This window comes from Pseudorca crassidens, chromosome 10 (genome assembly GCF_039906515.1).
Source record: "Pseudorca crassidens isolate mPseCra1 chromosome 10, mPseCra1.hap1, whole genome shotgun sequence".
Classification (NCBI taxonomy): Eukaryota; Metazoa; Chordata; class Mammalia; order Artiodactyla; family Delphinidae; genus Pseudorca; species Pseudorca crassidens.
Genome location: NC_090305.1, coordinates 102,238,741 through 102,262,548, shown reverse-complemented (window position 1 = coordinate 102,262,548; position 23,808 = coordinate 102,238,741). Strand labels below are relative to the sequence as shown.

General features: G+C 38.8%; 1 protein-coding gene across 1 annotated transcript in view; it reads right to left on the bottom strand.

The window, feature by feature from the left end:
* Positions 1-6,793, bottom strand: part of PPARG (peroxisome proliferator activated receptor gamma) — a 175,747-nt gene extending 168,954 nt beyond the window's left edge. The window contains exons 1-3 of the mRNA XM_067755500.1: positions 6,654-6,793; positions 3,581-4,132; positions 2,968-3,179 (exon numbers count right to left, since the gene is read on the bottom strand). The gene's annotated coding sequence lies outside the window, so the exon portion shown is untranslated. The remainder of the gene's footprint in view (positions 1-2,967; positions 3,180-3,580; positions 4,133-6,653) is intronic.
* Between the last annotated feature and the right edge of the window lie 17,015 nt (positions 6,794-23,808).

The window sequence follows — 23,808 nt, the reverse complement described above, 5'->3', positions numbered from 1 at the left end:
TTAACCATTTCCAAGTGTCCAGTTCAGTAGCATCATGTATGTTCACACTGATGTGCAACCAACCTCCAGAACATCTTCATCTGGCAAAACTGAAACTACGCCCCTTGAAAAAAACTCCCCATTTCCCCCTCCCCTCAGTCCCTGGCAACCACTGTTCTATTTTCTGTTTCTATGAATCTGATGATTCTAGGGATTCTGTAAGTGGAGTCTTAACAGAATTTGTTGCTTTGCGACTGACTTATTTCACTTAACTTAATTCCACGTTGCAGCAAATGTCAGAATCTCCTTCCTTTTTTCAGGATGAATAATGTTCCATTGTGTGTATGGACCACATTTGGTTTCTCCGTTCTCTTGTCGATGGACACTCGAGGTGCTTCCACCTTTTGGCTGTTGGGCATGCTTTCTATTTCTAGCAGTTCCTTTCCCTCTTCCTTAATTGTATACATCAGGAAACTGAAGTATATATTTTACATTATTTATTTACTAAATAAATAATCAGGAGAAAGTCAGGAAGCATAACGTATGGAAATCAGGTTAGTTTCCAGTTAACTGTATGACCTTGGACAAGTTAATTAATATCGCTAAGTCTCTGTACCTCTGTAAATTGAGGGATTTGGTCTAGATGAAAGTCCTCCTAAGGTCCATGATGTTTTGTTCTCTCTTCTTGTGTTTAAGGCAGGAGGGTTAAATTATTATCTCAAATCAAGTAGATAGTTCCTCACTTGTATGAGGCTATTTTGGATATTTTCCCTTAGAGTAAACAATATCTTAAGAAAGAAGCCTCCACTTCTGAACTCTTTTTATGAGTCTGTTTATATTTTCCACTTGTACCGCCTTTGACTTGTAATGAGTTTCCTAAGTTTCCTATAGATAAACTCTAAATTTGTCTGTTTTAAACCTAGCCTCAATCAAGTTTTTTTATTGCACAAATATTCATTGAGCACTTATGTATGTCTGGAATTACGTTAGTCACCATGGAGGCTTTAAAAAAAAAGAGAGAGAAAAAGAGCAGTATAAGACAATGGTACTGCTCTTAAGAAGCTCAAAACCTAGTGAACTGCATCCCAGGTTTAGGGGATTGTTAATTTTTTAAAATTTCCTTTCAAGTTATCCTAAGTTATACCTGGATTTTATCTTCACTACTGTTTCTAAAATTGATTAATCCTGGGATATTTCTCTGGTTTCCCTTCCCCATTTAGAACATGAGGTATTTTCTGATCTGGTGGACACTAACAGAAATGCAGTCCTTCATAAGCTAAAGTCCTTGCATGTATGGCATTGTATGGAGTGTTGTGTATTTCACCCATGAAGGCATGTCACAAAGAAGAATTGGAGGGACTTCCCTGGTGGTCTAGTGGTTAAGACTCCGTGCTTCCAATGCAGGGGGGCTGGGTTCGATCCCTGATCTGGGAACTAGATTCTGCATGCCACAACTAAGAGCCTGCATGCCGCAACTAAAGACCCTGCATGCTGCAACTAAGACCCAGTGCGGCCAAATAAATATTAAAAAAAGAAAATTGGAAACAAAATTTTTAAATTATTCAGAAGAAGTGTTGAGTGTATGCAAGCAGTCTTAAAGGATTAAGTCTCCTACTCTGGAGAGATGAAGGATTATGAGCACACCACCAAAGTTAATAAATATTGATAGATGTTAATGAAGGATACTGGAACTAGGGAGATACAACAGAACTCAAAAATGGACTCTGGACCAATTAAATAAGCCAAATGACATTTAAGAAATGTGCTACTCTGAACAAATAGTATGGGCTTATTGAACACATTAAGTCTTGAGGCGAGGCAGAGGCTGTAAGCACAGCTTTAAATAAGAGTTTGATAGATGAATACGACAGGCTTAAAGGAAAACATGTAGATAAGAGACCCGCCCTCCCACGTGGTTTGGCAGCTGCTGTTACATGTGGCTGCTTCAACTCCACGTGGTTCCTCTGGAGATGAGGAGCCCCTGTTGAAGCTGTTGTTTCTATGGGCTGAATTGTGTGTCATCCCCTAGTGCATATATTGAAGTCCTAACTCCCAGCACTTCAGACTGTGACCATATTTGATGACAGCACCTCTACAGAGCTGATGAAGTTAAAACGAGGTCATTAGGATGGGCCTTAATCCAGTATCACGGATGTCCTTATAAGAAGGGTAAATTTGGACACAGACAGGCACAGAAGGAAGACGGTGTGAAGACATAGGGAGAAGATGGCCATTTACAAGCCAGGGAGAGAGGCCAGGAACAGATCTTTCCATCGTGGCCCTCACAAGGAACCAGCCCTGAGGTCATCTTGATCTTGGACTTCCAGCCTCCAGAACTGGGAGACGATACATTTCTGTTAAGCCGCCCATTCTGTGCTATATTTATGGTGCCCTGAGCTGACTAACACAGTCGTCACACACATCTTTTTTCATCTATTTAACAAACACCTATCTAGAGCTTACTATGTGCCAGATACACTTTAAGCACTTTACAAATATTAATCTAAACCTCATAATGGCTCTATGAGGTAGGGACTTCTCTGGTCCCCGTTTTGCAGATGGGGTAACCAAAGCACAAAGAGATGAAGCAACTTGCCCAAAGTCTCCTACTTGGTAAGTAATGGAGCCAGGATGTGAACCTGACCAGCCTGACTCAAGTCCATGTGCTGAAACCCCACTCCATACTGTCTCTCTTCTTTTGTCTCCTGGGATTTAACCAGGGGTTCCAAGATACAGGTTAAAACCTGTCTCCCCAGAGAGAGAGAGAGAGAGAGAGAGAGAGAGAGAGAGAGAGTGTGTTTAAATCTAATATCATACCTTCCCTCACTGCCAAGTAGATAGAAATCACATTTCATAATGTTTTTCTAGACTTTTAAGCCTCACATCAAGGAAAATAATCCAGGATTCCTGCAAAATATTTGCTGGTCCTTCCTGAGAGGCAGACCGTCAGACTCCCCGGGCTTTGAATAAATAATTCTTATTTCTTACCCAGCAACATTCCACGGAGCTATGAGAGGAGCGATGTTGTCTTCTCTGTTGGCCTGCAGATAAGTCCTAGCCATGAGGCACACGAAGAGCTGCAGGAAAGATCAGGCTCTGCGTGCAGGCAGAGGGCTTTTCTGACTGCGCTCTTGGCTGCCAACGGACCATCACCCAACATGTGTGCAGGTGCTTGACTTCAACGTGTGACAAAAATCTTTCTACAAAACCAACCAGAGAAGCCAAATTGAATTACTAAACGTTTTAGAACATGAGAAACTAGGGGAAAACATCAGTGCAGGGAAAGACAGAACTCTTTATCCCTGGCCAGCAAACACAAGGCTTTTGAAGCTTGGCGCTGTCCTGGTGGCATTTTCCACCAGGAGCATCAGAAGCTGCACTGCAGCACAGCGGGAAGAGTTAATTCCTTTCTAATTATTAAAGGGAAGGAAAGTACACATGTCCAACCTGCTGAACATGCACTGGGCTGCACGCTTTCCCACACCCTACCCTTGAGAGTTTCAGGTTGAAAGACTTTGTTTGCAGTCCTTCATTGCTCACAGTCTTGAGTGGAGGAGCCAGAAACACACCTCTTTACTCCTTCCCATTTCAGCTGACTCACCTGTAGATTTTATGGAGGTGATCACGAGAAGCCAAGGTAGGGCAGTGGAGGTCAAGCTGGTGCCAGCAAAAGTTTGGACTTTAATGAATCAACATACTTAGTGGTTGAAAAGATAGAGGGAAGGACTTCCTTTTCTACATGCATTCAGTGCTTTTTCCCTTTCCTCACGTTGATACCGGAACCCAAGTTATGCAGTGAGCACGTCGGCAGGAGAGCAACAAAGCTTTTTCCAATTATGACCAAGGAAATAAGCCAAAGTACGCTCAGCGAGAAGGGGGCTCTTCTACACCATTTCCTCTTACGTCCAGTCAAAAGCTTGGCTTCTTCAAAACGATCTGTGTGGTTTTCTGTCTTGTTCTAATAGGAAGCACTGCCACTTTTTTTTTTCTCAAGTTATCTCTGGTATTTCCAAACAGGCCTCAGTCCTAAAATTTCCACTGCAGAGAAACCCTAAGCAAGCTTGTTGGCAAGTCTCTCCTGTTGATCTGGGAGCCAGCTCTGCCCCAGGTGTTCTAATGTTAACATGCACTGCAGCCAGCCGACTTAGAACATCTGAGAACAAAAGGAGAAAAGCATTATGAAATGTGATTGCTACCTGGGATATGTCATATAGGAAGGAAACAAGTCTTTTGTAAGGAAGCAGGTCTCAGCCTGAATCTAAGTGCCCCAGTAAAGAATGCCAGGAGATTGGTGGTTTCATGGTGGTGGTGATGGTGGTGGTGGTGACGGTGGTGGTGGTGCAGAAGGAGAGTCAAGGATTTCTAAATGAGAACACCTGGCTCTAGAAAAGCAGCTTGAGGCACTGCCATCAGGTATCAGCACCTACCAAGCCTGTGGCAAGGACGTGGTTCATTCTGGTGTGGTCCATTCACTTCACACAAATATAAGAAGCAAGATCAGGGGCCTCCCTGGTGGCGCAGTGGTTAAGAATCCGCCTGCCATTGCAGGGGACACGGGTTCAAGCCCTGGTCGGGGAAGATCCCACATGCCGCGGAGCAACTAAGCCCGTGCACCACAACTACTGAGCCTGTGCTCTAGAGCCCCGTGCGCCACAACTACTGAGCCTGTGCTCTAGAGCCTGTGCACCACAACTACTGAAGTCCGTGTGCTGCAACTACTGAAGCCCACGTGCCTAGAGCCTGTGCTCTGCAACAAGAGAAGCCACCGCAATGAGAAGCATGTACACCTCAACAAAGAGTAGCCCCCACTCACCACAACTAGAGAAAGCCCGCGCACAGCGACGAAGACCCAACGCAGCCAAAAATAAATTTTAAAAATAATAAATTAATTTTTTTTAAAAAAGAAGCAAGAGCAGATCCACCCACGCCAGGCTTGTGAGAAAACTTCACGAGAAGCCAGGGAACTGGGAAATATTTCTATAACTGAAACCTTTGTAGATCTGTGATATCTTTGGAGATGTTGCTAGAGGATGAAGTTATAGATAAGGTCAAGACTGGGTTCGGCTTCTTTACTGGGTAGGTTAACTCAAATTGAAGGCTCTGGAGAGTTCTAGTTCTTCGTGTCATGCTGAAGGCAAAAAAAAAAAAAAAAAAAAAAAAAAACCAAAAACGTTGCAAACCACCTCCCACCCAAAACTGAAGTTCTTTATCACTCTTTTGAAGAGATACCATGACAGCAGAGCAGGTAGCTTTATGCTCCTTCAGGTCCTTCTAACTCGAATAACAACATTGCTAGTTTATCATTTCCAGCTAAGTCAGGCAATACCTGCTATGCAGGATTTCTAAGCAAAATGATTTACTGCAAGAAACTATCAATTGCCTGTCTGTCTTGGTGACTCTACAGAGATTGACAAAGACCAGAGATATGAAAGGAAAATATTTGTGAAATTAAATCAGAGTCCCTGCTCCCTCCACTTGGCACCACTCTTATCTTTCTAGAGTAATTCTAAGACTCTTATTCAAGTTAAAAGCTCACCCTGCCTTTCCACAATGAACATTCGTATAATTGGTTGTTCGTTTCTTACTCATTTAGCTAACCAATTTATTTCAGGTGCAGCCTAAGTGTATGGGGTGTGAACCAATTTGCATGTACTTTTTGATCAGAATAAGAGTTTCATCCTACCACAAGTGAGGCTAAAATTCACACAAAGAAGCATAGTATGTAAGGCACTTTGTAAAAGGAACCTGATATTTTCTGATTATTTTAGTACACTGGGTTCAAGTAGAGCTTATAAAAAGGTCTTATAAGGTTATTCTTTTTTCTTCTTTTTTTTTTTTTTTTTTTTTTTGCGGTACGCGGGCCTCTCACTGTTGTGGCCTCTCCCGTTGCGGAGCACAGGCTCAGCGGCCATGGCTCACGGGCCCAGCCGCTCCGCGGCACGTGGGATCTTCCCGGACCGGGGCACGAACCCACGTCCCCTGCATCGGCAGGTGGACTCTCAGCCACTGCGCCACCAGGGAAGCCCTAAAGTTATTCTTTAAAAAAAAAAAAAAAAAAGTGGGTGGATCTAGAGACTGTCATACAGAGTGAAGTCAGAAAGAGAAAAACAAATATCATATATTAACGCATATATGTGGAGCCTAGAAAAATGGTACAGATGAACCGGTTTGCAGGGCAGAAGTAGAGACACAGATGTAGAGAACAAACGTATGGACACCAAGGGGGGAAAGCGGCAGAGGGGGGTGGTGGTGGGATGAATTGGGAGATTGGGATTGACATGTATACACTAATATGTATAAAATAGATAACTAATAAGGACCTGCTGTATAAAAAAATAAATAAAATAAAATTCAAATATTCAAAAAAATTTAAAAACCCTGATATTGATGAAAGTGCCAAATTACCCAAGTTAATTCGTGTTGGTTAAGTTATGCTGACGGATTGCATAACCGAATTAGGAAGCAGGAATGCCAGAAACCCGCTTGAGGTTGAAAGGGCGATGAAGTTAAAATAACTGTGGTCTCCAAAGTATTGACTCAAGAAAATGCTCTGGGTTCATGGAGGGAGTTGGAGAGAAAGTCAAAGGAATTCATTGGTTATGTGGTAGAGCAGTAAGATTTCTGAATCAATAGTCAAGGGATCTAACTTCAGATTTCAGTGTTTGTTGTCTCACCCTGGGGAATTCGTTTCTTCTCTCTGGGCTTTGTCCGTAGAATGAAGTGCTTGGATTAGATGATCTCTGAGGTCCCTTCTGTGTCTATTAGTCTGTAAATAGGTGACATCAGTTTAGAGGATGGTGGTTTTGATCAGTTACACATTTTTTGTTTATACATGATTTAATTAAATGAAAATTTGTACCATAGTAGCATGCTTAGGATTTTTTCAATGGCTTTTCCAATCCCTGCATTCAACTTGGTTAACCAGGCTATTTAAATAGTTTAAAACTAGAAACTTCCAGGTAGAATTAATGGTGTAGAACTGTCGATTATAGCTCAATTAAAAAAATTAATGGGGTGGGGAGATTATCAGAGCAAACTGCCAAAATAGCAGGATGGGGCTTCCTTGGTGGTGCAGTGGTTAAGAATCCACCTGCCAATGCAGGGGGCACGGTTCAAGCCCTGGTCTGGGAAGATCCCACATGCCGCGGAGCAACTAAGCCCGTGCGCCACAACTACTGAGCCTGCACTCTAGAGCCTGGGAGCCACAACTCCTGAAGCCCAGGCGCCTAGAGCCCATGCTCTGCAACAAGAGAAGCCACCGCAGTGAAAAGCCCGTGCACTGCAACAAAGAGTAACCCCAACCCCCTCTCACCGCAACTCGAGAAAGCCCACGCACAGCAACGAAGACCCAACGCAGCCAAAAAATAAAGAAATAATAGCAGGATGGAGACCTTAAATCAAAGAAAAGAATGAAGGTATATAATACTTGTCTAAATTTTAACAGCAGGAATATGAGAGCTAGGGAATTTGAAGAAGGCCACAGTAGGAAAATATGTGTTCATAAATATTCTTTTCTTTTGGACAATAAACTCTGGTTTAGAAGAATAAAGAAAACACGGAGGATGATCAAAATAAATATTTCTAACATCGAAGAAATAAAATAACATTAAAAAATCCTTGATACTTCATAGTCTGTAAGCAAAGGCATGAAGCCGCTTCAATAAAGGTGGTTAACTGAATAAATGTTAGCCTATAATCTATCTTTGGAAGCCTAGTTTTTATAACCTCAACTAGTCAACTTCAAAATCTCCACACAAGGAAGGAATTCTATAGAAAATATGGAAGTTAAGAAGTGGGAGCTGAAGGGAGGCAAGAGAGAGGTCCTATCCTGAGGCATACGTGCATGTCCCCTTACTGTGAAGGACACTGGCCAGGCTGCGGTCAGCCCAGATCACTACTGTCTGTCTTATTGGGGGTTCCCTGGGACACAGACCCAGAGATGGAGATTTGCCTGCAGGAGGGTCAGTGGGAATTCTCTCAGGAGCGACACCTGGAAGGGAGCGAGGGAAGCAGGACTGGGCAGGAGGAGAAGTTGAGCTGTGATGCAGTTACAACGAAGGCCTCAGCCAATCCCGCGGGAAATTTCTGGAGCTGGGATGGCCTTTCCAAGTTGGCTCAAGTCAAAGCAGGAAGGCTGGGCCTTTGTACAATCACCTGAACTGGTCACTGGATATAAGCTGCACCTGGGAAGACAGCATAACCTTGGGTGAAGCAGCTCCCCGGGGCTGAGGGCGATGCCCAAAGAGAAACTCAGCTGTGAGTTTTAAGTAGCCAATACTGTCAGCTGCTGGGGGAAACAGTCCTGACCTGGGGGGAAGGGGATTTGGGGTCCTACACTAGATGTCAACAAGTCTATGCACCACAGATAATGAACTTTATTCACAGGAGTCTCTGCACAAGAGACTTGGCAATACGTGGTCTATGCCCATATCCAATGAGAAATAACACATTAAAAGAAGAATTTAAAATGTCTTAATAACGGGAAGTTGTGACCACTAACAATGTATCTGTGAGGGAGGAGCTAAAGAAAAATGACATGAGGGAGAAAAAAAAAAAATCCAACTTAAAGGGCACAGGTGTCTGGAATTAGTGTCATAGTGAAAACTCGTCCTAGCATCTCACTATGCCTGACGGCCCATCACTGTGACTGATATTTATAATGAGTAGATCTTCAAGAAAATAGAATTCCTTACATTTTGTTTAAAAAGGAAAAACAGATTTCAGAGTAATTTCCTTCCAGAATAGTTAATGGTTTAAAAACATGACTGCTTACAGCTATTCAGACTCCACCCCCTTCTCTGAAGGATGAGCGTAGCCAAGTTTTTACTATTTGCATGGACGTGGCGATTAAAGGTTAACAGGCATGGCTTCAACAAAGGCTTTATTATGTAGATGTTCCTAGTGAAGATCTGTGGCCGCAGCTCTATATCCTATTTCTTTTCTTCTTTGATCAGGTCCCCTTGGGAGTACACTTGATAAGCAAGAGACCAGGTACAGATTCGTTTAGGTGAATTCTTTCCTTCAGGTGAATTGTTAAGTTTGGAGCATGCTCTTTGCCTCATCAGTCATCTTGCCCTTGCTAACGTGGCTTGGGAAAACTTTCTGCCAACAGGTAGAATTCTGCTCTAGCTCAGCCATTCAGCCAGCCTCTTTTCTAACATATAAAGAAGACATGGTAACAGCAGATACCTAACCAGCTTTCAGAAGCTATGCCTGTAGCCGGGGGAGGGAGTGAGCGGTTGTTGCCTTTCAACTGACTCAGCCAAATGTGAGGAGAAAGTATTCCTGAAAATTAACCTAACTGGAAAGTCAATGGAAGTACATTTTTTTTTTTTTATGAAATGCTGAATCATTCTGATGCATGGAGCCAGAAGTTTATGCAATTTCTCTTTTATCACCGGAAGATCTTTAGTAATTGTGGGCACTCCTCTTATTTCAATAGCTTCAGAGAGGGACTGTTGACACCTTAGATTAAGCCAGTGGATACATGCCATCTTTTTCCATTCATAAACTCAAAGAACCAGGCATGTGCTAAAAACCTGAAAGTCGTTAAAGAACTGGACTTCAATTTTTTTTTAACCTTGAATTCTTTTTAACATTCCTGGGGACTTCCCTGGTCCAGTGGTTAAGACTTCGCCTTCCAATGCAGGGGGTGCTTGTTTGATCCCTGGTTGGGGAGCTAAGGTCCCACATGCCTTGCACCAAAAAACCCCAGAAAACATGAAATAGAAGCAATATTGTAACAAATTCAATAAAGACTTTAAAAATGGTCCACATGAAAAAAAAAAATCTTAAAAAAAAAATTCTGTAGGACCTTTATACCATGAAAACAGGAATCCTCTATTTAAAAAAAAAAAAAATTGTCACCATAGTAAGAAAACTTAACATGAGATCTACCCGCTTAACAAATTTTTCAGCGTACAATATAGTATTGTTGACTCCAGGTATGAGGCTGTACAGATATCTAGAACTTATTCCTCTTGTTTAACCCATTGATTAGTAACTCCCCATTTCCTCCATCTCCCCACCCCTTGCAACCACCATTGTACTCTTTGATTCTATGAATTTGACTATTTTAAATACTTCATATAAGTGGAATCATGCAGTATTCGTCTTTCTGCGACTGGCTTATTTCACTTAGCATGATGTCCTCAAGGTCCATCCATGTTGCCTCATATTGCAGACTTTCCTTCTTTTGGGGGGCTGAATAATATTTCATTATATGCATACGCCATATTTTCTTTATCTACTCATCAGTCGAAGGACATTTATATTGTTTCTATATCTTGGCTATTGTGAAGGGTGCTGCAATGAACATGGATGGAAGTGCTGATATCTCTTAGAGATCCTACGAGTCTTCTAATCTTAAATGCATCAAAATCGTATCCATTCTCTGCCTCTCTCTTCCCCTCATCATTCTTTGTCCTCAGACAAGCCTTCTGGCTTATATGGCATTTCTAGCACACGCACTGATTGCTGTGTTTTCACAGTGTGAAAAGCATAACACATTATACCCTGGCAACCTCTCTGCTAACTAAATCGAGGAAACCGGCCATCATCTCAAAAGCAAGATTTTACATTTTTATATCTTACATCTTATAAAGAAAGACTTTATTTTCTCTATGAAATCATATACAAATATTAGTATACTTGACCTCAAAAATATCGTTGGGTGACTTAATTACAATAACCTTGGAGCAAACTGGAGCTTATTATTTGCACCTCAGTGATTTACGACACATTTGGAATATATTCAAGTCTTCCTAATTGTATGTTGAAGGGAATCACAGAAGACAGCTAATGTCACTGGAGGTAGAATTCTATTGTTGTTAAAGATCAACTAAAGGCCCATTGTGAAGGGATAATTTCTACAATATGCCTGGGAGGAAGAATGGACCTTAAATTAAACTGGCAATATAACTTAAAGTAGTCTTGTTTAAAGTGAGAAGTTAAAGTTTCTCCAGTCTATAGGAGATCTGATTACATGAATGGTGATTTATTTTTACTATATTTCATTCATTCCTACTTAACCTTGGGCAGGAACACAGCTATAAGCTATCATTGTTCCATGAGACTAAAAAACAGTTCATAGTTCTGCTTCCAGCCATGATGGAATAACTAGTACCAGACTTGCCCTCCCACTAAACAACTAGAAAACTGAGCAAAATTTATGAGGCTGTTTTTCAGACATTAGACAACAGAGAGCACAGGACTGTGATCCTTGGCAGAAGACAAACAAAAGAGGTAACTCCTACGCTCACCCCAGGTTTCTGCCAATGTACTTTGTGGACTACAGTGTAGGGAGGGGAAATGTAGGCAGAACATGTATCGATAGGTCTTGCTAAGTGAGGAGACAGAGGTTGGAGTTCTAGGAGCCTGGGGAGGCTGAAGTTCATGGGGTAGAGTAATAGTGAGGTGGGAGCTACACTGAGAAAAAGCTCCAGAAGTTGTATGAGCCTGAATACTAAATTGAGCATGCATAGAATGAGACCACAAGGCAGGGCTAATAACAACTATGACAATTACTGGGGAAAACATAACCAGCAGGGAACACAGTTCATACAGGTCACACAACGCTAGGAGACATTCAAATGTAGACCTCTTTAAGCACCTAGATCATTCAGTAGAGACCCCAGAAAGACCATGCCTTAGAAATAGGGCTAAACTAACTATAGATTAAGACTATTCTATACATACATAACAAAACTTAAAAACCAAGGCTTGAAAAGACCAAACTCATCTCCAAGTATTTTAACTCCCTGCCAGAAGCCCATAATACTCTTTGAAGGAAGATAACAAAATCCAAACAATCAACACAAAACATCCCAATGTCCAGTACCCAATAAAAATTTGTTCGACTTGTAAATAAACAGGAAATGTGATCTGTGGCCATAGTAAAACTTAGTCAATAAAGACAGTCCAAAAAATGACAGAGATGGTGGACAGACAAGAACTTTGAAAGCTAATGTAAATATATAAGGGTTTGAATAAAAACATGAACACAGTGAGGAGCGAAATTAAAGATACCTAAAAGGACTGCATAAACATTCTAGAGCTGAAAAATACAATATCTGAAATGAAAAACTCACTGGATGAAATTAACAGTACTTTAAAAATGTGAAGGAAGATCAGGGAACTTGAAGCCATAGCTATAGAAACTACGTAAACTAAATACAGAAGAAAAGAAGATCAGGAAAAAGATGGACAGAGCCTTTGTGACTTGTGTGACAATATTAAGTGGTCAAACATGAAGGTAATTAAAGTCCAAGAAGGAGGGGAGGCAGAAAACAAAATATGGAGAAATAAAGGCCAATTTTCCCTCAAATTAAAAACAAAACAAAACTAACCTATGAGTCCAAAAATCAAAGACATTCAATGAATCCCAAGTAAAATAAATACAAAGGAAACTACGTTAAGGCACATCATAATCAAATTGCTGAAAACAAGTTATAAAGAGAAAATCTTAAAAGCAGACAGAGGAAAAGAGACACATTCTAATATAGAGGAAACAAAGATAATAATGACTTCTGACTTCTCTTCAGAAACCATGCAAACTAGATGATTTTTAAATGCTGAAAGAAAAAAAAACAAAACAGAAAACACCCTTAAAAAGTATCCTTAAAAAATAAAGGTGAGGGCTTCCCTGGTGGCGCAGTGGTTGAGAGTCCGCCTGCCGATGCAGGGGATGTGGATTCGTGCCCCGGTCCGGGAAGATCCCACATGCCGCGGAGTGGCTGGGCCCGTGAGCCATGGCCGCTGAGCCTGTGCATCCGGAGCCTGTGCTCCGCAACGAGAGAGGCCACAACAGTGAGAGGCCCACGTACTGCAAAAAAAAAAAAAGGTGAAATAATGACATTATCAGGCAAACAAACCCTGGGAGAATTCAGCAGCAGCAGACCAGCCCTGCAAAAAATTCTTTTTTTTTTTCAGCCTATCATCACAGTTCAGTGGCTTTTGTTTTTTCTTAAACATCTTTATTGGAGTATGATTGCTTTACAATGGTGTGTTAGTTTCTGCCTTATAACCAAGTGAATCAGCTATACATATACATATGTCCCCATATCTCCTCCCTCTTGTGTCTCCCTCCCATCCTCCCTATCCCACCCCTCTAGGTGGACACAAAGCACTGAGCTGATCTCCCTGCAGTGCTGCAAAAAATTATAAAGGAAGTTCTTCAGGATGAAGGGTAATGATATCAGAGGGAAATCTGGATCTAGATAAGGAATGATGAGTCTCAGACATAATAAATGTGTGGGTAAATATAAAAGATTTTTTTCTTTTTTATTTCTTTTAAAGATAATTTACTATTTGAAGGAAAACTAACAACAATGTATTGAGTGTTTATAATGCATAGAATTTTAAAAGTATACAAAAGCAGGAGGAGGAATGGAATATCATTTTTGAATTTTATTGTGCCTATAGAGATATATACAATATATATGTATATATATATAGTGTGTGTATATATATATAAAACAAATTTGTCTATTTCCAAAATATTTTCATCATCTAAAACAGAAACTCCATGCCCATGAACTAATAACTCCCTGGCATAACACTCAGACTTCACTCAATACTACACAGCTACAGTAATCAAAATAGCATGGTGCTGGCACAAAAACAGACATGTAGATCAACAGAACAGAATGGAGAGCCCAGAAATAAACCCACATACCTATGGTCAATCTACAACAAAGGAGGCAAGAAAATACAATGGAGAAAAGATGGTCTTTTTAGTAAGTGGTGTTGCGAAAGTTGGACAGCTACATGTAAACCAATGAAATTAGCCCAGTTCCTCACACCATATACAAAAATAAACTCAAAATGGTTTAAAGACCTAAATACTAAGATACGACACCATAAAACTCCTAGAAGAGAACATAGGGAAAACATTCTCGGACATAAATCAGAGCAATATTTTCTTAGATCAGTCTCCCAGGGCAAAAGAAATAAAAGCAAAAATAAACAGATGGGACCTAATCAAACTTAAAAGCTTTTGCACAGCAAAAGAAACCATCAACAAAACAAAAAAACAACCTACAGAATCGGAGAAAATACTTGCAAATGATGCGACTGACAAGGGCTTAATTTCCAAAATATACAAACAGCTCATACAATTCAATATAAAAAAAAACCAGACACCCAATCAAAAAATGGGCAGAAGACCTAAATAGACAGCTCACCAAAGAAGACATACAGATGACCAACAGGCACATGATAAGATGTTCAACATCGCTAATCGTTAGAGAAATGCGAATCAAAACCACAATGAGGTATCACCTCACACCAGTCAGAATGGCCATCATCAAAAAGTCTACAAATAACAAATGTTGGTGAGGGTGTGGAGAAAAGGGAACCCTCCTACACTTTTGGTGGGAATGTAAGTTGGTGCAACCACTTTGGAAAACAGTATGGAGGGTCCTTAAAAAACTAAAAATAGAGCTACCATATGATCTAGCAATCCCACTCCTGGCCATATTATCCAGAAAAGATGAAAAATCTAATTTGAAAAGATACATGCACCCCAAGGTTCAAAGCAGAACTATAAGACATGGAAACAATCCAAGTACCCATCAACAGATGTTTGGCTTAAGGAGATGTGGTATATATTAATACAATGGATTATTACTCAGTCATAAAAAAGAATGAAATATTGCCAATTGCAGCAACATGGATGGACATAGAAAATATCATACTAAGTGAAGTAAGTCAGACAGAGAAATACAAATATTATATGATATCACTTACATGTGGAATCTAAAATATAATACAATTGAATCTATGTACAAAACAGAAATAGACTCACAGACATAGAAAACAAACTTATGGTTACCAAAAGGGAAAGGGATGGGGGAGGGATAAATTAGGAGTATGGGATTAACAAATACAAACTACTATACATAAAATAGATAAGCAAGAATGATTTACTCTATAGTACAGAGAACTATATTCAATATCTTGTAATAACCTATAATGGAAAATAATCTGAAAAAAATATGGATAACTGAATCACTTTGCTATACACCTGAAACTAAGAAAATATTGTAAATCAACTATACTTCAATACAAAAAAAACCCTCCCCATCACCCACCCCTCAGGCAATGGTTGCCTCTATTCTACTTTTGATCTCTATGAATTTGCTTATTCCAGTTATTTCATATAAGGGGGATCATACAATATTTGTCCTTTTGTATATGGCTTTTTTCACAATGTTTTCAAGGTTCATCCATGTTGAAATGGATGAAATGGAGTATCAGAACTCCATTTCTTTCTGTGGCTGAATAATATTCCATTATATCTACGGGCAGACCTTGGAGATATTGTCAGTTTGGTTCCAGACCACCAAAAAGTGAATACTGCAATAAAACGGGTCACAAAAATTTTTTGGTTTCCCAGTGCATATAAAAGTTATGTTTAGGGACTTCCCTGGTGGTCCAGTGGGTAAGACTCCACGCTCCTAATGCACAGGGCCTGGGTTCAATCCCTGGTCAGGGAGCTAGATCCCGCATGCCGCAACTAAGAAGCCCGCATGCCACAATTAAAAAAGATCTCACGTGCCGCAACTAAAAGATCCCGTGTGCTGCAACTAAGGCCTGGTGCAGCCAAAATAAACAAGTAAGTAAGTAAGTAAATAAATAAATAAAATAACAATGGTTCTTAAAAAAATAAAAATTAAAAAATTGAAGTTATGTTTATACCATGCTATAGTCTGTTAGGTGTATAATAGCATTATGTCTACAAAAAACAATGTACATATCTTATTTTAAAAATACTTCACTGCTAGAAAATGCTAACCATCATCTGAGCCTTCAGTGAGTTGTAATCTTTTTTTGCTGGTGGAGGGTTTTAAATATTTCAAGGATTACCACAATATGACACATACACGAAGTGAGCAAATACTATTGGAAAAATGGCTCCAATAGACTTGCTCGATGCAGGGCTGCCACAAACCTTCCATTTGTAAAAACAAACAAACAAACAGTGTCTGCAAAGCACAATAAAGCAAAGTGCAATAAAATATATATATGTATGTGTGTTCATAGATGTACATATATAATTTTCAACAAAAAATTTCAAGGTAATTCAAAGGGGATAAAAATGTTTTTTTCAACAATGGTGCTGGAACAACTGGATATCTCTGAGGAAAAAAATGAGCCTCAACCTTCATCTCGCAAAGCTAGCTTGAAATGGATCATAGATCTATGTGTAAAATCAAAAATTGTAAAACTCTAGAAAAACATTCGGAGGAAAATCTTCATAACCTTAGGATCAGCAAAGATCTCTTATATAAGATGCAGAAAGAACTAGCCATAAGAGAAAAATAAACGTAAATTAGACTTCATCAAAATTGCAGTCTGCTCTTAAAAGAATACCACCAAGGGCTTCCCTGGTGGCGCAGTGGTTGAGAGTCCGCCTGCCGATGCAGGGGACACGGGTTCGTGCCCCGGTCCGGGAAGATCCCACATGCCGCGGAGCGGTTGGGCCCATGAGCCACGGCCGCTGAGCCTGCGCATCCGGAGCCTGTGCTCCGCAACGGGAGAGGCCACAACAGTGAGAGGCCTGCGTATCGCAAAAAAAAAAAAAAAAAAAAAAAAAAAAAGAATACCACCAAGAAAAGGAAAAAAGCCACAGAATAGAAGAAAATATTCATAATACGTATAACTGACAAGACTTGTATCCAGAAAATATAAAGAAGTTATACATATTATGAAGACAAAGAAACTAATTATTTTTAAATGGATAAAAGATTTGAATAAAAACTTCACAAAAAAGGATATACAAATAACCAATCAGCACATGAAGAGATGCTTAATATCATGAGGCATTAGGGAAATGCAAGTTAAAACCACAATGAGATACCACTATATACTCTGGAACGGCTAAAATTAAAAAGACATACTATCAAGTTTTGGCAAGGATAGAACACCTTGGACTGCTATATATTACTGGCTGGAGTGTAATATAGTTCAACCACTTTGGAAAACTATTTGTCAGTCTTCTATAAAGTTAATGTATCCTTACCATCTGACCCAGAAATTTCATTCCTAGATACTCCTCAAGAAAAGTAAAACCAAACCACACAGACTTGCAAATGGATGCTTATGGCATTTTCATTTACAATACCCCCAAACTATAAACAGCTCAAATGTCCATCAACAGATAAATGGATAAACCAATTGTAGTATATAATGAACTACCACTCAGCAATACAAAGGAATGAACTACTGGTATATGCAACACAGATGATTTCAAAACCATTATGCTAAGCAAAGGAAGCCAGACACAAAAGAGTATCTGCTACGTGATTCCATTTAATGAAATTGTAGAACAGGTACAATGAATCTTTAGTATTAGAAATCAGATCAGTGATTGCCTATAGCCCGGGGGTGGGCGGGTGTTGAGGTACCAGGAATTGACTGCAAAGGGCACGAGGGAGCTTTTGGGGTGACAGAAATGTTCTCTATCCTGACTGGGGGCAGGGTTACATGAGTGTATACATTTGCCAAACCTCATCAAACTGTATCTTTTAAAAATGAGTAGTTTTATACCTCAAGAAAGTTTATTTCTAAAAGTTTTTAAAAAGCCAATTATAATACTAATATTCAGTTAACAGTCAGAGTGACTTAGAGCAATGCAACTTTTTACGATATGCCGAGGAAACACAAAGTTCAATTAGATGTGGCCTTGCCCTCATATACCTTTAAGACAGATAGGTATACAGATAATTATCGGACAAAACAAACTGTGATCATTTCCTTTTATGATTTCAAAGTTCTATAAAGGGACAAAACTTAGTTCTAGCCTTCCAAAATCTTACAGAAATAAAGTGGATTCAGCTGGTGGGATCATGGATCAGGGCAGGACACTCACCATGAAACCTACATACAACCGTGTACGACAAAGCATTAAACATGTTAGCTCAGATCCTATTAATTATAAATTTGTAACAATATGTGAAGTATATTTATGAAATTCTTACTGAATATATAACTTAGGACATTAGAGGTATAATTAATAGATAATGAACCAATGGGTACTATATATTTTTTTCTTTATCACATTCTTTTATGCAGATATTGGCATGATGGAGCAAGTGTGGGCTTTGGAGTAAGATCTAATAATAATAATAATGACAGTAATAATAATGATAATAGCTAGCATTTATGAGGGTTTACCAGGTGCCTGGCAGTGTGCTAAGCTCCTTTCATGCTTTACTTTATTGAATCTTCATAATAAATTAATCTGTGAAGTCGGTATTGTTATTTTTATTACCCATTTACAGATGAGGAAACTGAGGATTGTAAAGGTTAAGTAACTTTGCCCAAGTATGCACAGCTTATAATTGACAAAGCCAGGAACTGAACTCAAGTCTATTGATCCCGGAACCTAAACTCCCAACCACTTTACTGCCTTAAATTCCAATTTGGTACTTAATAGTTACATGTCCTTTGGCAAGTAACATAAGGTCTTTGAGCCTCAATTTCTTGTTTACAGGGCAAGAATAATTTATGAAGGGCTGTTGTAAAATATTAAATGAGATTATTTAAGATAAATCACTTAGCACAGTATTTGGAAGGAATACAATAAATATTAGTTTTTCTTTCCTATTTACTTTACACTTAATTCATAACATGTATAACATAGGACTTTATGAGGATCAAATGACAGAATTACATAAAAGTCCTTTGCAAAATACATACAGAACACTATATAAATTCTGATTATTACTATAAAGGGACTGGGACTTCCCTGGTGGCGCAGTGGTTAAGAATCTGCCTGCCAGTGCTGGGGACACAGGTTCAATCCCTGGTCCGGGAAGATCCCACATGCCGTGGAGCAACTAAGCCCGTGTGCCACAACTACTGAGCCTGTGATCTAGAGCCTGCGAGCCATAGGTACTGAGCCCACGTGCCACAACTGCTGAAGCCCACACACCTAGAGCCTGTGCTTTGCAACAAAAGAAGCCACAGCAATGAGAAGCATGCGCACTGCAATGAACAGTAGCCCCCGCTTGCCACAACTAGAGAGAGCCCACGTGCAAAAAACGAAGACCCAACATAGCCAAAAATAAATAAATTTAAAAATTAAAAAAATGAATAAAAAATTATTATAAAGGAACAGAGATATGAGTAGAAACTTAGTTGTGGGTTTTTAAAATTCAGTATGTAAAATTCAAACTCCTAAGACTTCCCTAAAAGAGTAGTTTCCAAAGCTGGCTACCAGTAGAATCTTTAGAGGAGCGGTTGTGAAAACCAGATTCCTTGATCACATTCTATCTATACAGACCTACTGAATTTTAAATCTCTGTATCCCTGGAATCTAGATGATTCTAATGTACTATTAAGTTTTAGGATGACTGCCCTATTTTTATATGGTATGTTTATCATTCATTCAGCAAATATCTAATGTATTTCAATTATGTCAAAGCACTGTTTAGGCCCTATGCTCAATGATTTGCAGTTAGTAATGCCAATTATACATAATTGGATGCCCCTAAAGTGTATGATAGCGTTCTCTTTAGTGTCTTAAATGTTCTAAGATCTTCTTTATATTTTAAATTTATCTAGAAAAACCATTTCTTTTTTTACAAAATTTTATTGGAGTATAGTTGATTAACAATGTTGTATTAGCTTCAGGTGTACAGCAAAGTGAATCAGTTATACATATACATATATCCACTCTTTTTTAGATTCTTTTCCCATATAGGTCATTACAGAGTATTGAGTAGAGTTCCCTGTGCTATACAGTAGGTAGGATCTTATTAGTTACCTATTTTACATATAGTAGAAAACCATTTCTTGATAAAACCCCTTTTATTATTGACCTATATAGATTAAGACAGTGAAATAAATGTGAAACAAATCCATAAATTCCTCACATGCAAAATTTTATGTAATGACAGAAAGATATACATGTATAAAGAATAAATAGGAAGAAAAAAAAAACCCACTCACAGACCAGATTAGTGGTTTCCTAGGGCTGAGCAGATAGTGGGGAGTGACTGCTAATGATACAGGGTTTCTTCTGGGGATGATGAGAATGTTTCAAACTTAGACTGCAGTGATAGTTACACAAACCTGTGAATATACTAAATAATGTTTAGTTGGACATTTCAAGTAGGTGAATTGCATGGTATGAAATTACATCTCTTAGAATAAAGCTGTTAACAAATGTGTGTTGTAATCTCTAAAGTAACAATGAAAAAAATTAAAAATTGAATAAATACAAACTAAGAGAGGGGATAAAATAATAAAAAATTTAATTAATCCAAAAGAAAACATGAAAGGAGGTTAAAAAGGATAAAGAACATATTCAACAAATAGGAAAAAAAAATTAGATGGTAGATTTGAACCCAAATATACTGCACTTACATGAACGTAAATAGACTAACAACTCCCTTTAAAAGAGAGACTGTCTAAGTAAATTAAAAATAATCTACTTATGTATTGCCTATACAATATCCACCTTCATTATAAGGACACAGAAAAGTTGCAAGTAAGCAGGAAAAGACAGGCTATGCTGTTACAGACTGAATTGTGTCCCCTCAAATTCGTATGGTAGAGTCCTACCAACCACTACCTCAGAATGTGACTGTATTTGCAGACAGGGCTTTACAAGAGTTAAAATGAGGCCATAAGGGTTAGCCCTAATCCAATCTGCTGGTGTCCTTAAAACAGGGGTCCCCAACCCCTGGGGGCTGATACTGGTCCAGGTGCTGTTAGGAACCGGACAGCACAGAAGGTGAGCGGCTGGCGAGGTGAGAGAAGCTTCATCTGCTGCTCCCCATTGCTCCCCATTGCTTGCATTACCGCCTGAACCTTCTCCCCTCCCCCACCCCACCCGTGGAAAAACTGTCTTCCACGAAACTTGTCCCTGGTGCCAAAAAGGTTGGGGGCCACTGCCTTAAAAGAAGAGGAGACTGGGATTACAAGAGATACCAGGGATGTGCATTCACAGAGAAAAGGCCATGGGAGGGTACAGCAAGAAGGCAGTCATCTACAAGCCGAGGAGAGAGGCCTCAGGAGAAAACAAACCTGCCGACACCTTCATCTTGGACTTCCTGCCTCCAGAACTGTGAGAAAGTTAAGTTTCTGTTGTTTAAGCCACCCAGTCTGTGGTATTCTGTTATGGTAGCCTTATCAAACTAATATACTAATGATGACAAAAAACAGCTGTTGTAGCTCTAATAATATTAGACAAAGTAGAATTATCAATATTTGGAAAGAAAAAAGGTACATAAATACATGGTACTGCAGATAAAAGAATCATGAAAAACTTTAGGCCAATAAGTTTGAAATTTTAAGTAAAATGGACAAACTCCTAGAAAAACACATACTACCAGTACTGACACAAAAAGATATAGAAAATATGACTTGTCCTATATCTACTAAAGAGACTAAATTATAATTTGAAACTTTCTCATAAAGAAAATTTCAGGCTCAGATGACTTCATCAGTGAATTTTCAAGTATTTAAGGAAGAAATAATATTACTCCAATGAAAAACTTTTACAGAGAAAATAAAAAGAGATCATTTTCCAACTCATTTTATGAGGTCAGTATAATTATGACAACAAAACTTGGCAAGGACATCATGAATAAAGAAAATTCCAGATCAATCTCTCTCATAAATACAGAAAAAAGATCTACGCAAAATATTAGCAAAGCAAATCCATTGATATATAGAAAGGATAATCAATCCATTTTGACCAAGTCTGGTTTATTCCAGGAATACAAGGTTGATTTAAAATTTGACAGTCAAATGATGTAATTCACACATTAACAGAATAAAGAAGAAAACTCATATGATCATCTTACTAGATGGAGAAAAAGCATTTGATAAAATTCAACATCCACTCTTCATTAAAAAAAAGAGGGCTTCCCTGGTGGTGCAGTGGTTGAGAGTCTGCCTGCCGATGCAGGGGACATGGGTTCGTGCCCCGGTCCGGGAGGATCCCACGTGCCGCAGAGCGGCTGGGCCTGTGAGCCATGGCCACTGAGCCTGCACGTCCAGAGCCTGTGCTCTGCAACGGGAGAGGTCGCAACAGTGAGAGGCCCACGTACCACAAAAGAAAAAAAAAGAAATAAAAAGAAACTCTTAATAAACTAGGAATATAAGGGAACCCTGATAATCTGATAAAGAGTAAAAATTAACCAACCAAACAAATAAGAAAAGACACAGCAAATATATTTAATATATAAATATAAAATATATTTACTGGAGAAATATTGAAAGCTTTCCTCTTTAAGTCAGGAACAAGATAAAAATATCTGCTATCACATCAGCCAACATTATACTGGAAGCCCTAGCTGCATAATAAGGCCAGAAAGAAAAAAAAGATACAAGGATTGGAATAAAAGAAATAAAACTATCATCATCCACAGATGACATGATTGCACATGCAGAATCCAAAAGAATCTACAGACAAACCATTAAATTGCTAGATATCAGATCAACATACAATACAAAAATATCCACTGTATTTTCATACACTAGAAATAAAAAATTAGAGAACACAAAATTTTAAATGATTATTTTAATATATATTTATAAATATAATATATATATACTTTTTATAATATGAAAAAAAAAATCAAATATCCAGAAAAAAAAAACTAGCAAAATATGTGGAAGACTACACAGAAAAATACAAAACATTACTTCGAGGAATTACAGAAGACCTAAATAAACAGAGGGATACACCATATTCATGGATCAGTAGGTTCAATGTTGTAAACATACCAATTCTTCCACAATTGATACAACTCTAATTAAAAAGAAGGCTTTTTGTGGAATTTGACAAGGTGAAGGATAGGAGAGAGAATTCTGAAGAAGAATGTTGCAGGGCAAAGCTACTTGATAACAAGGTTCACTACAAAGCTACAATAATTCACACAATGTGGTATTTACAAAAGGATATGCCGATAAAACGTAATAGAGAGTTCAGAAACAGACCTCCAGAGATTTATGATAAAATACCTAGGAAAAAAACCTACGAATAAACCTAGCTAAGGAGGTAAAAGAGGGGATGCACCTATGTTCATAGCAGCACACTTACAATAGCCAAGACATGGAAACAACCTAAATGTCCATCAACAGATGAATGGATAAAGAAGATGTGGTATATATGTTTGTGTGTATACATATATATGTAAATACACATGCGTGCGCGCGCACACACACACACACACACACATTGGAATATTACTCAACCATCAAAAAGAATGAAATAATGCCTTTGGCAGCAACATGGATGGACCTAGAGATTATCATACTAAGTGAAGTAAGTCAGAAAGAGAAAGACATATACCATATGATATCACTTATATGTGGAATCTAAAATACAATACAAATCAATGTAACTACGAAAAAACAGACTCACAGATATAGAGAACAGACTTGTGGTTGCCATGGGGGAGGTGGTAGGGGAGGGATGGAATGGGAGTTTGGGATTAGCCAAGGCAAACTATTATAGGATGCATAAACAACAAGGTCCTACTGTATAGCACAGGGATCTACATTCAATATCCTGTGACAAACCATAATGGCAAAAAATATGAAAAAGTGTATATATATATATATAACTGAGTCACTTTGCTGTACAGAAGAAATTAACATGACATTGTAAAGCAACTATACTTTAATAAAATTAAAGAAAAAGAGGAGATGCAATTTAAAATAGGGTGGTCAGGGAAGGCCTTGCTCAGAGGGACAGTGTATGCTACACAGTGGGAAGTCTTATATCATAGAGATGTCAGTTCTCCCACAAATAAATATGCAAATTCAAGGCCTTCCCAACCACAACGTCAAAAGACATTTAATGGAACT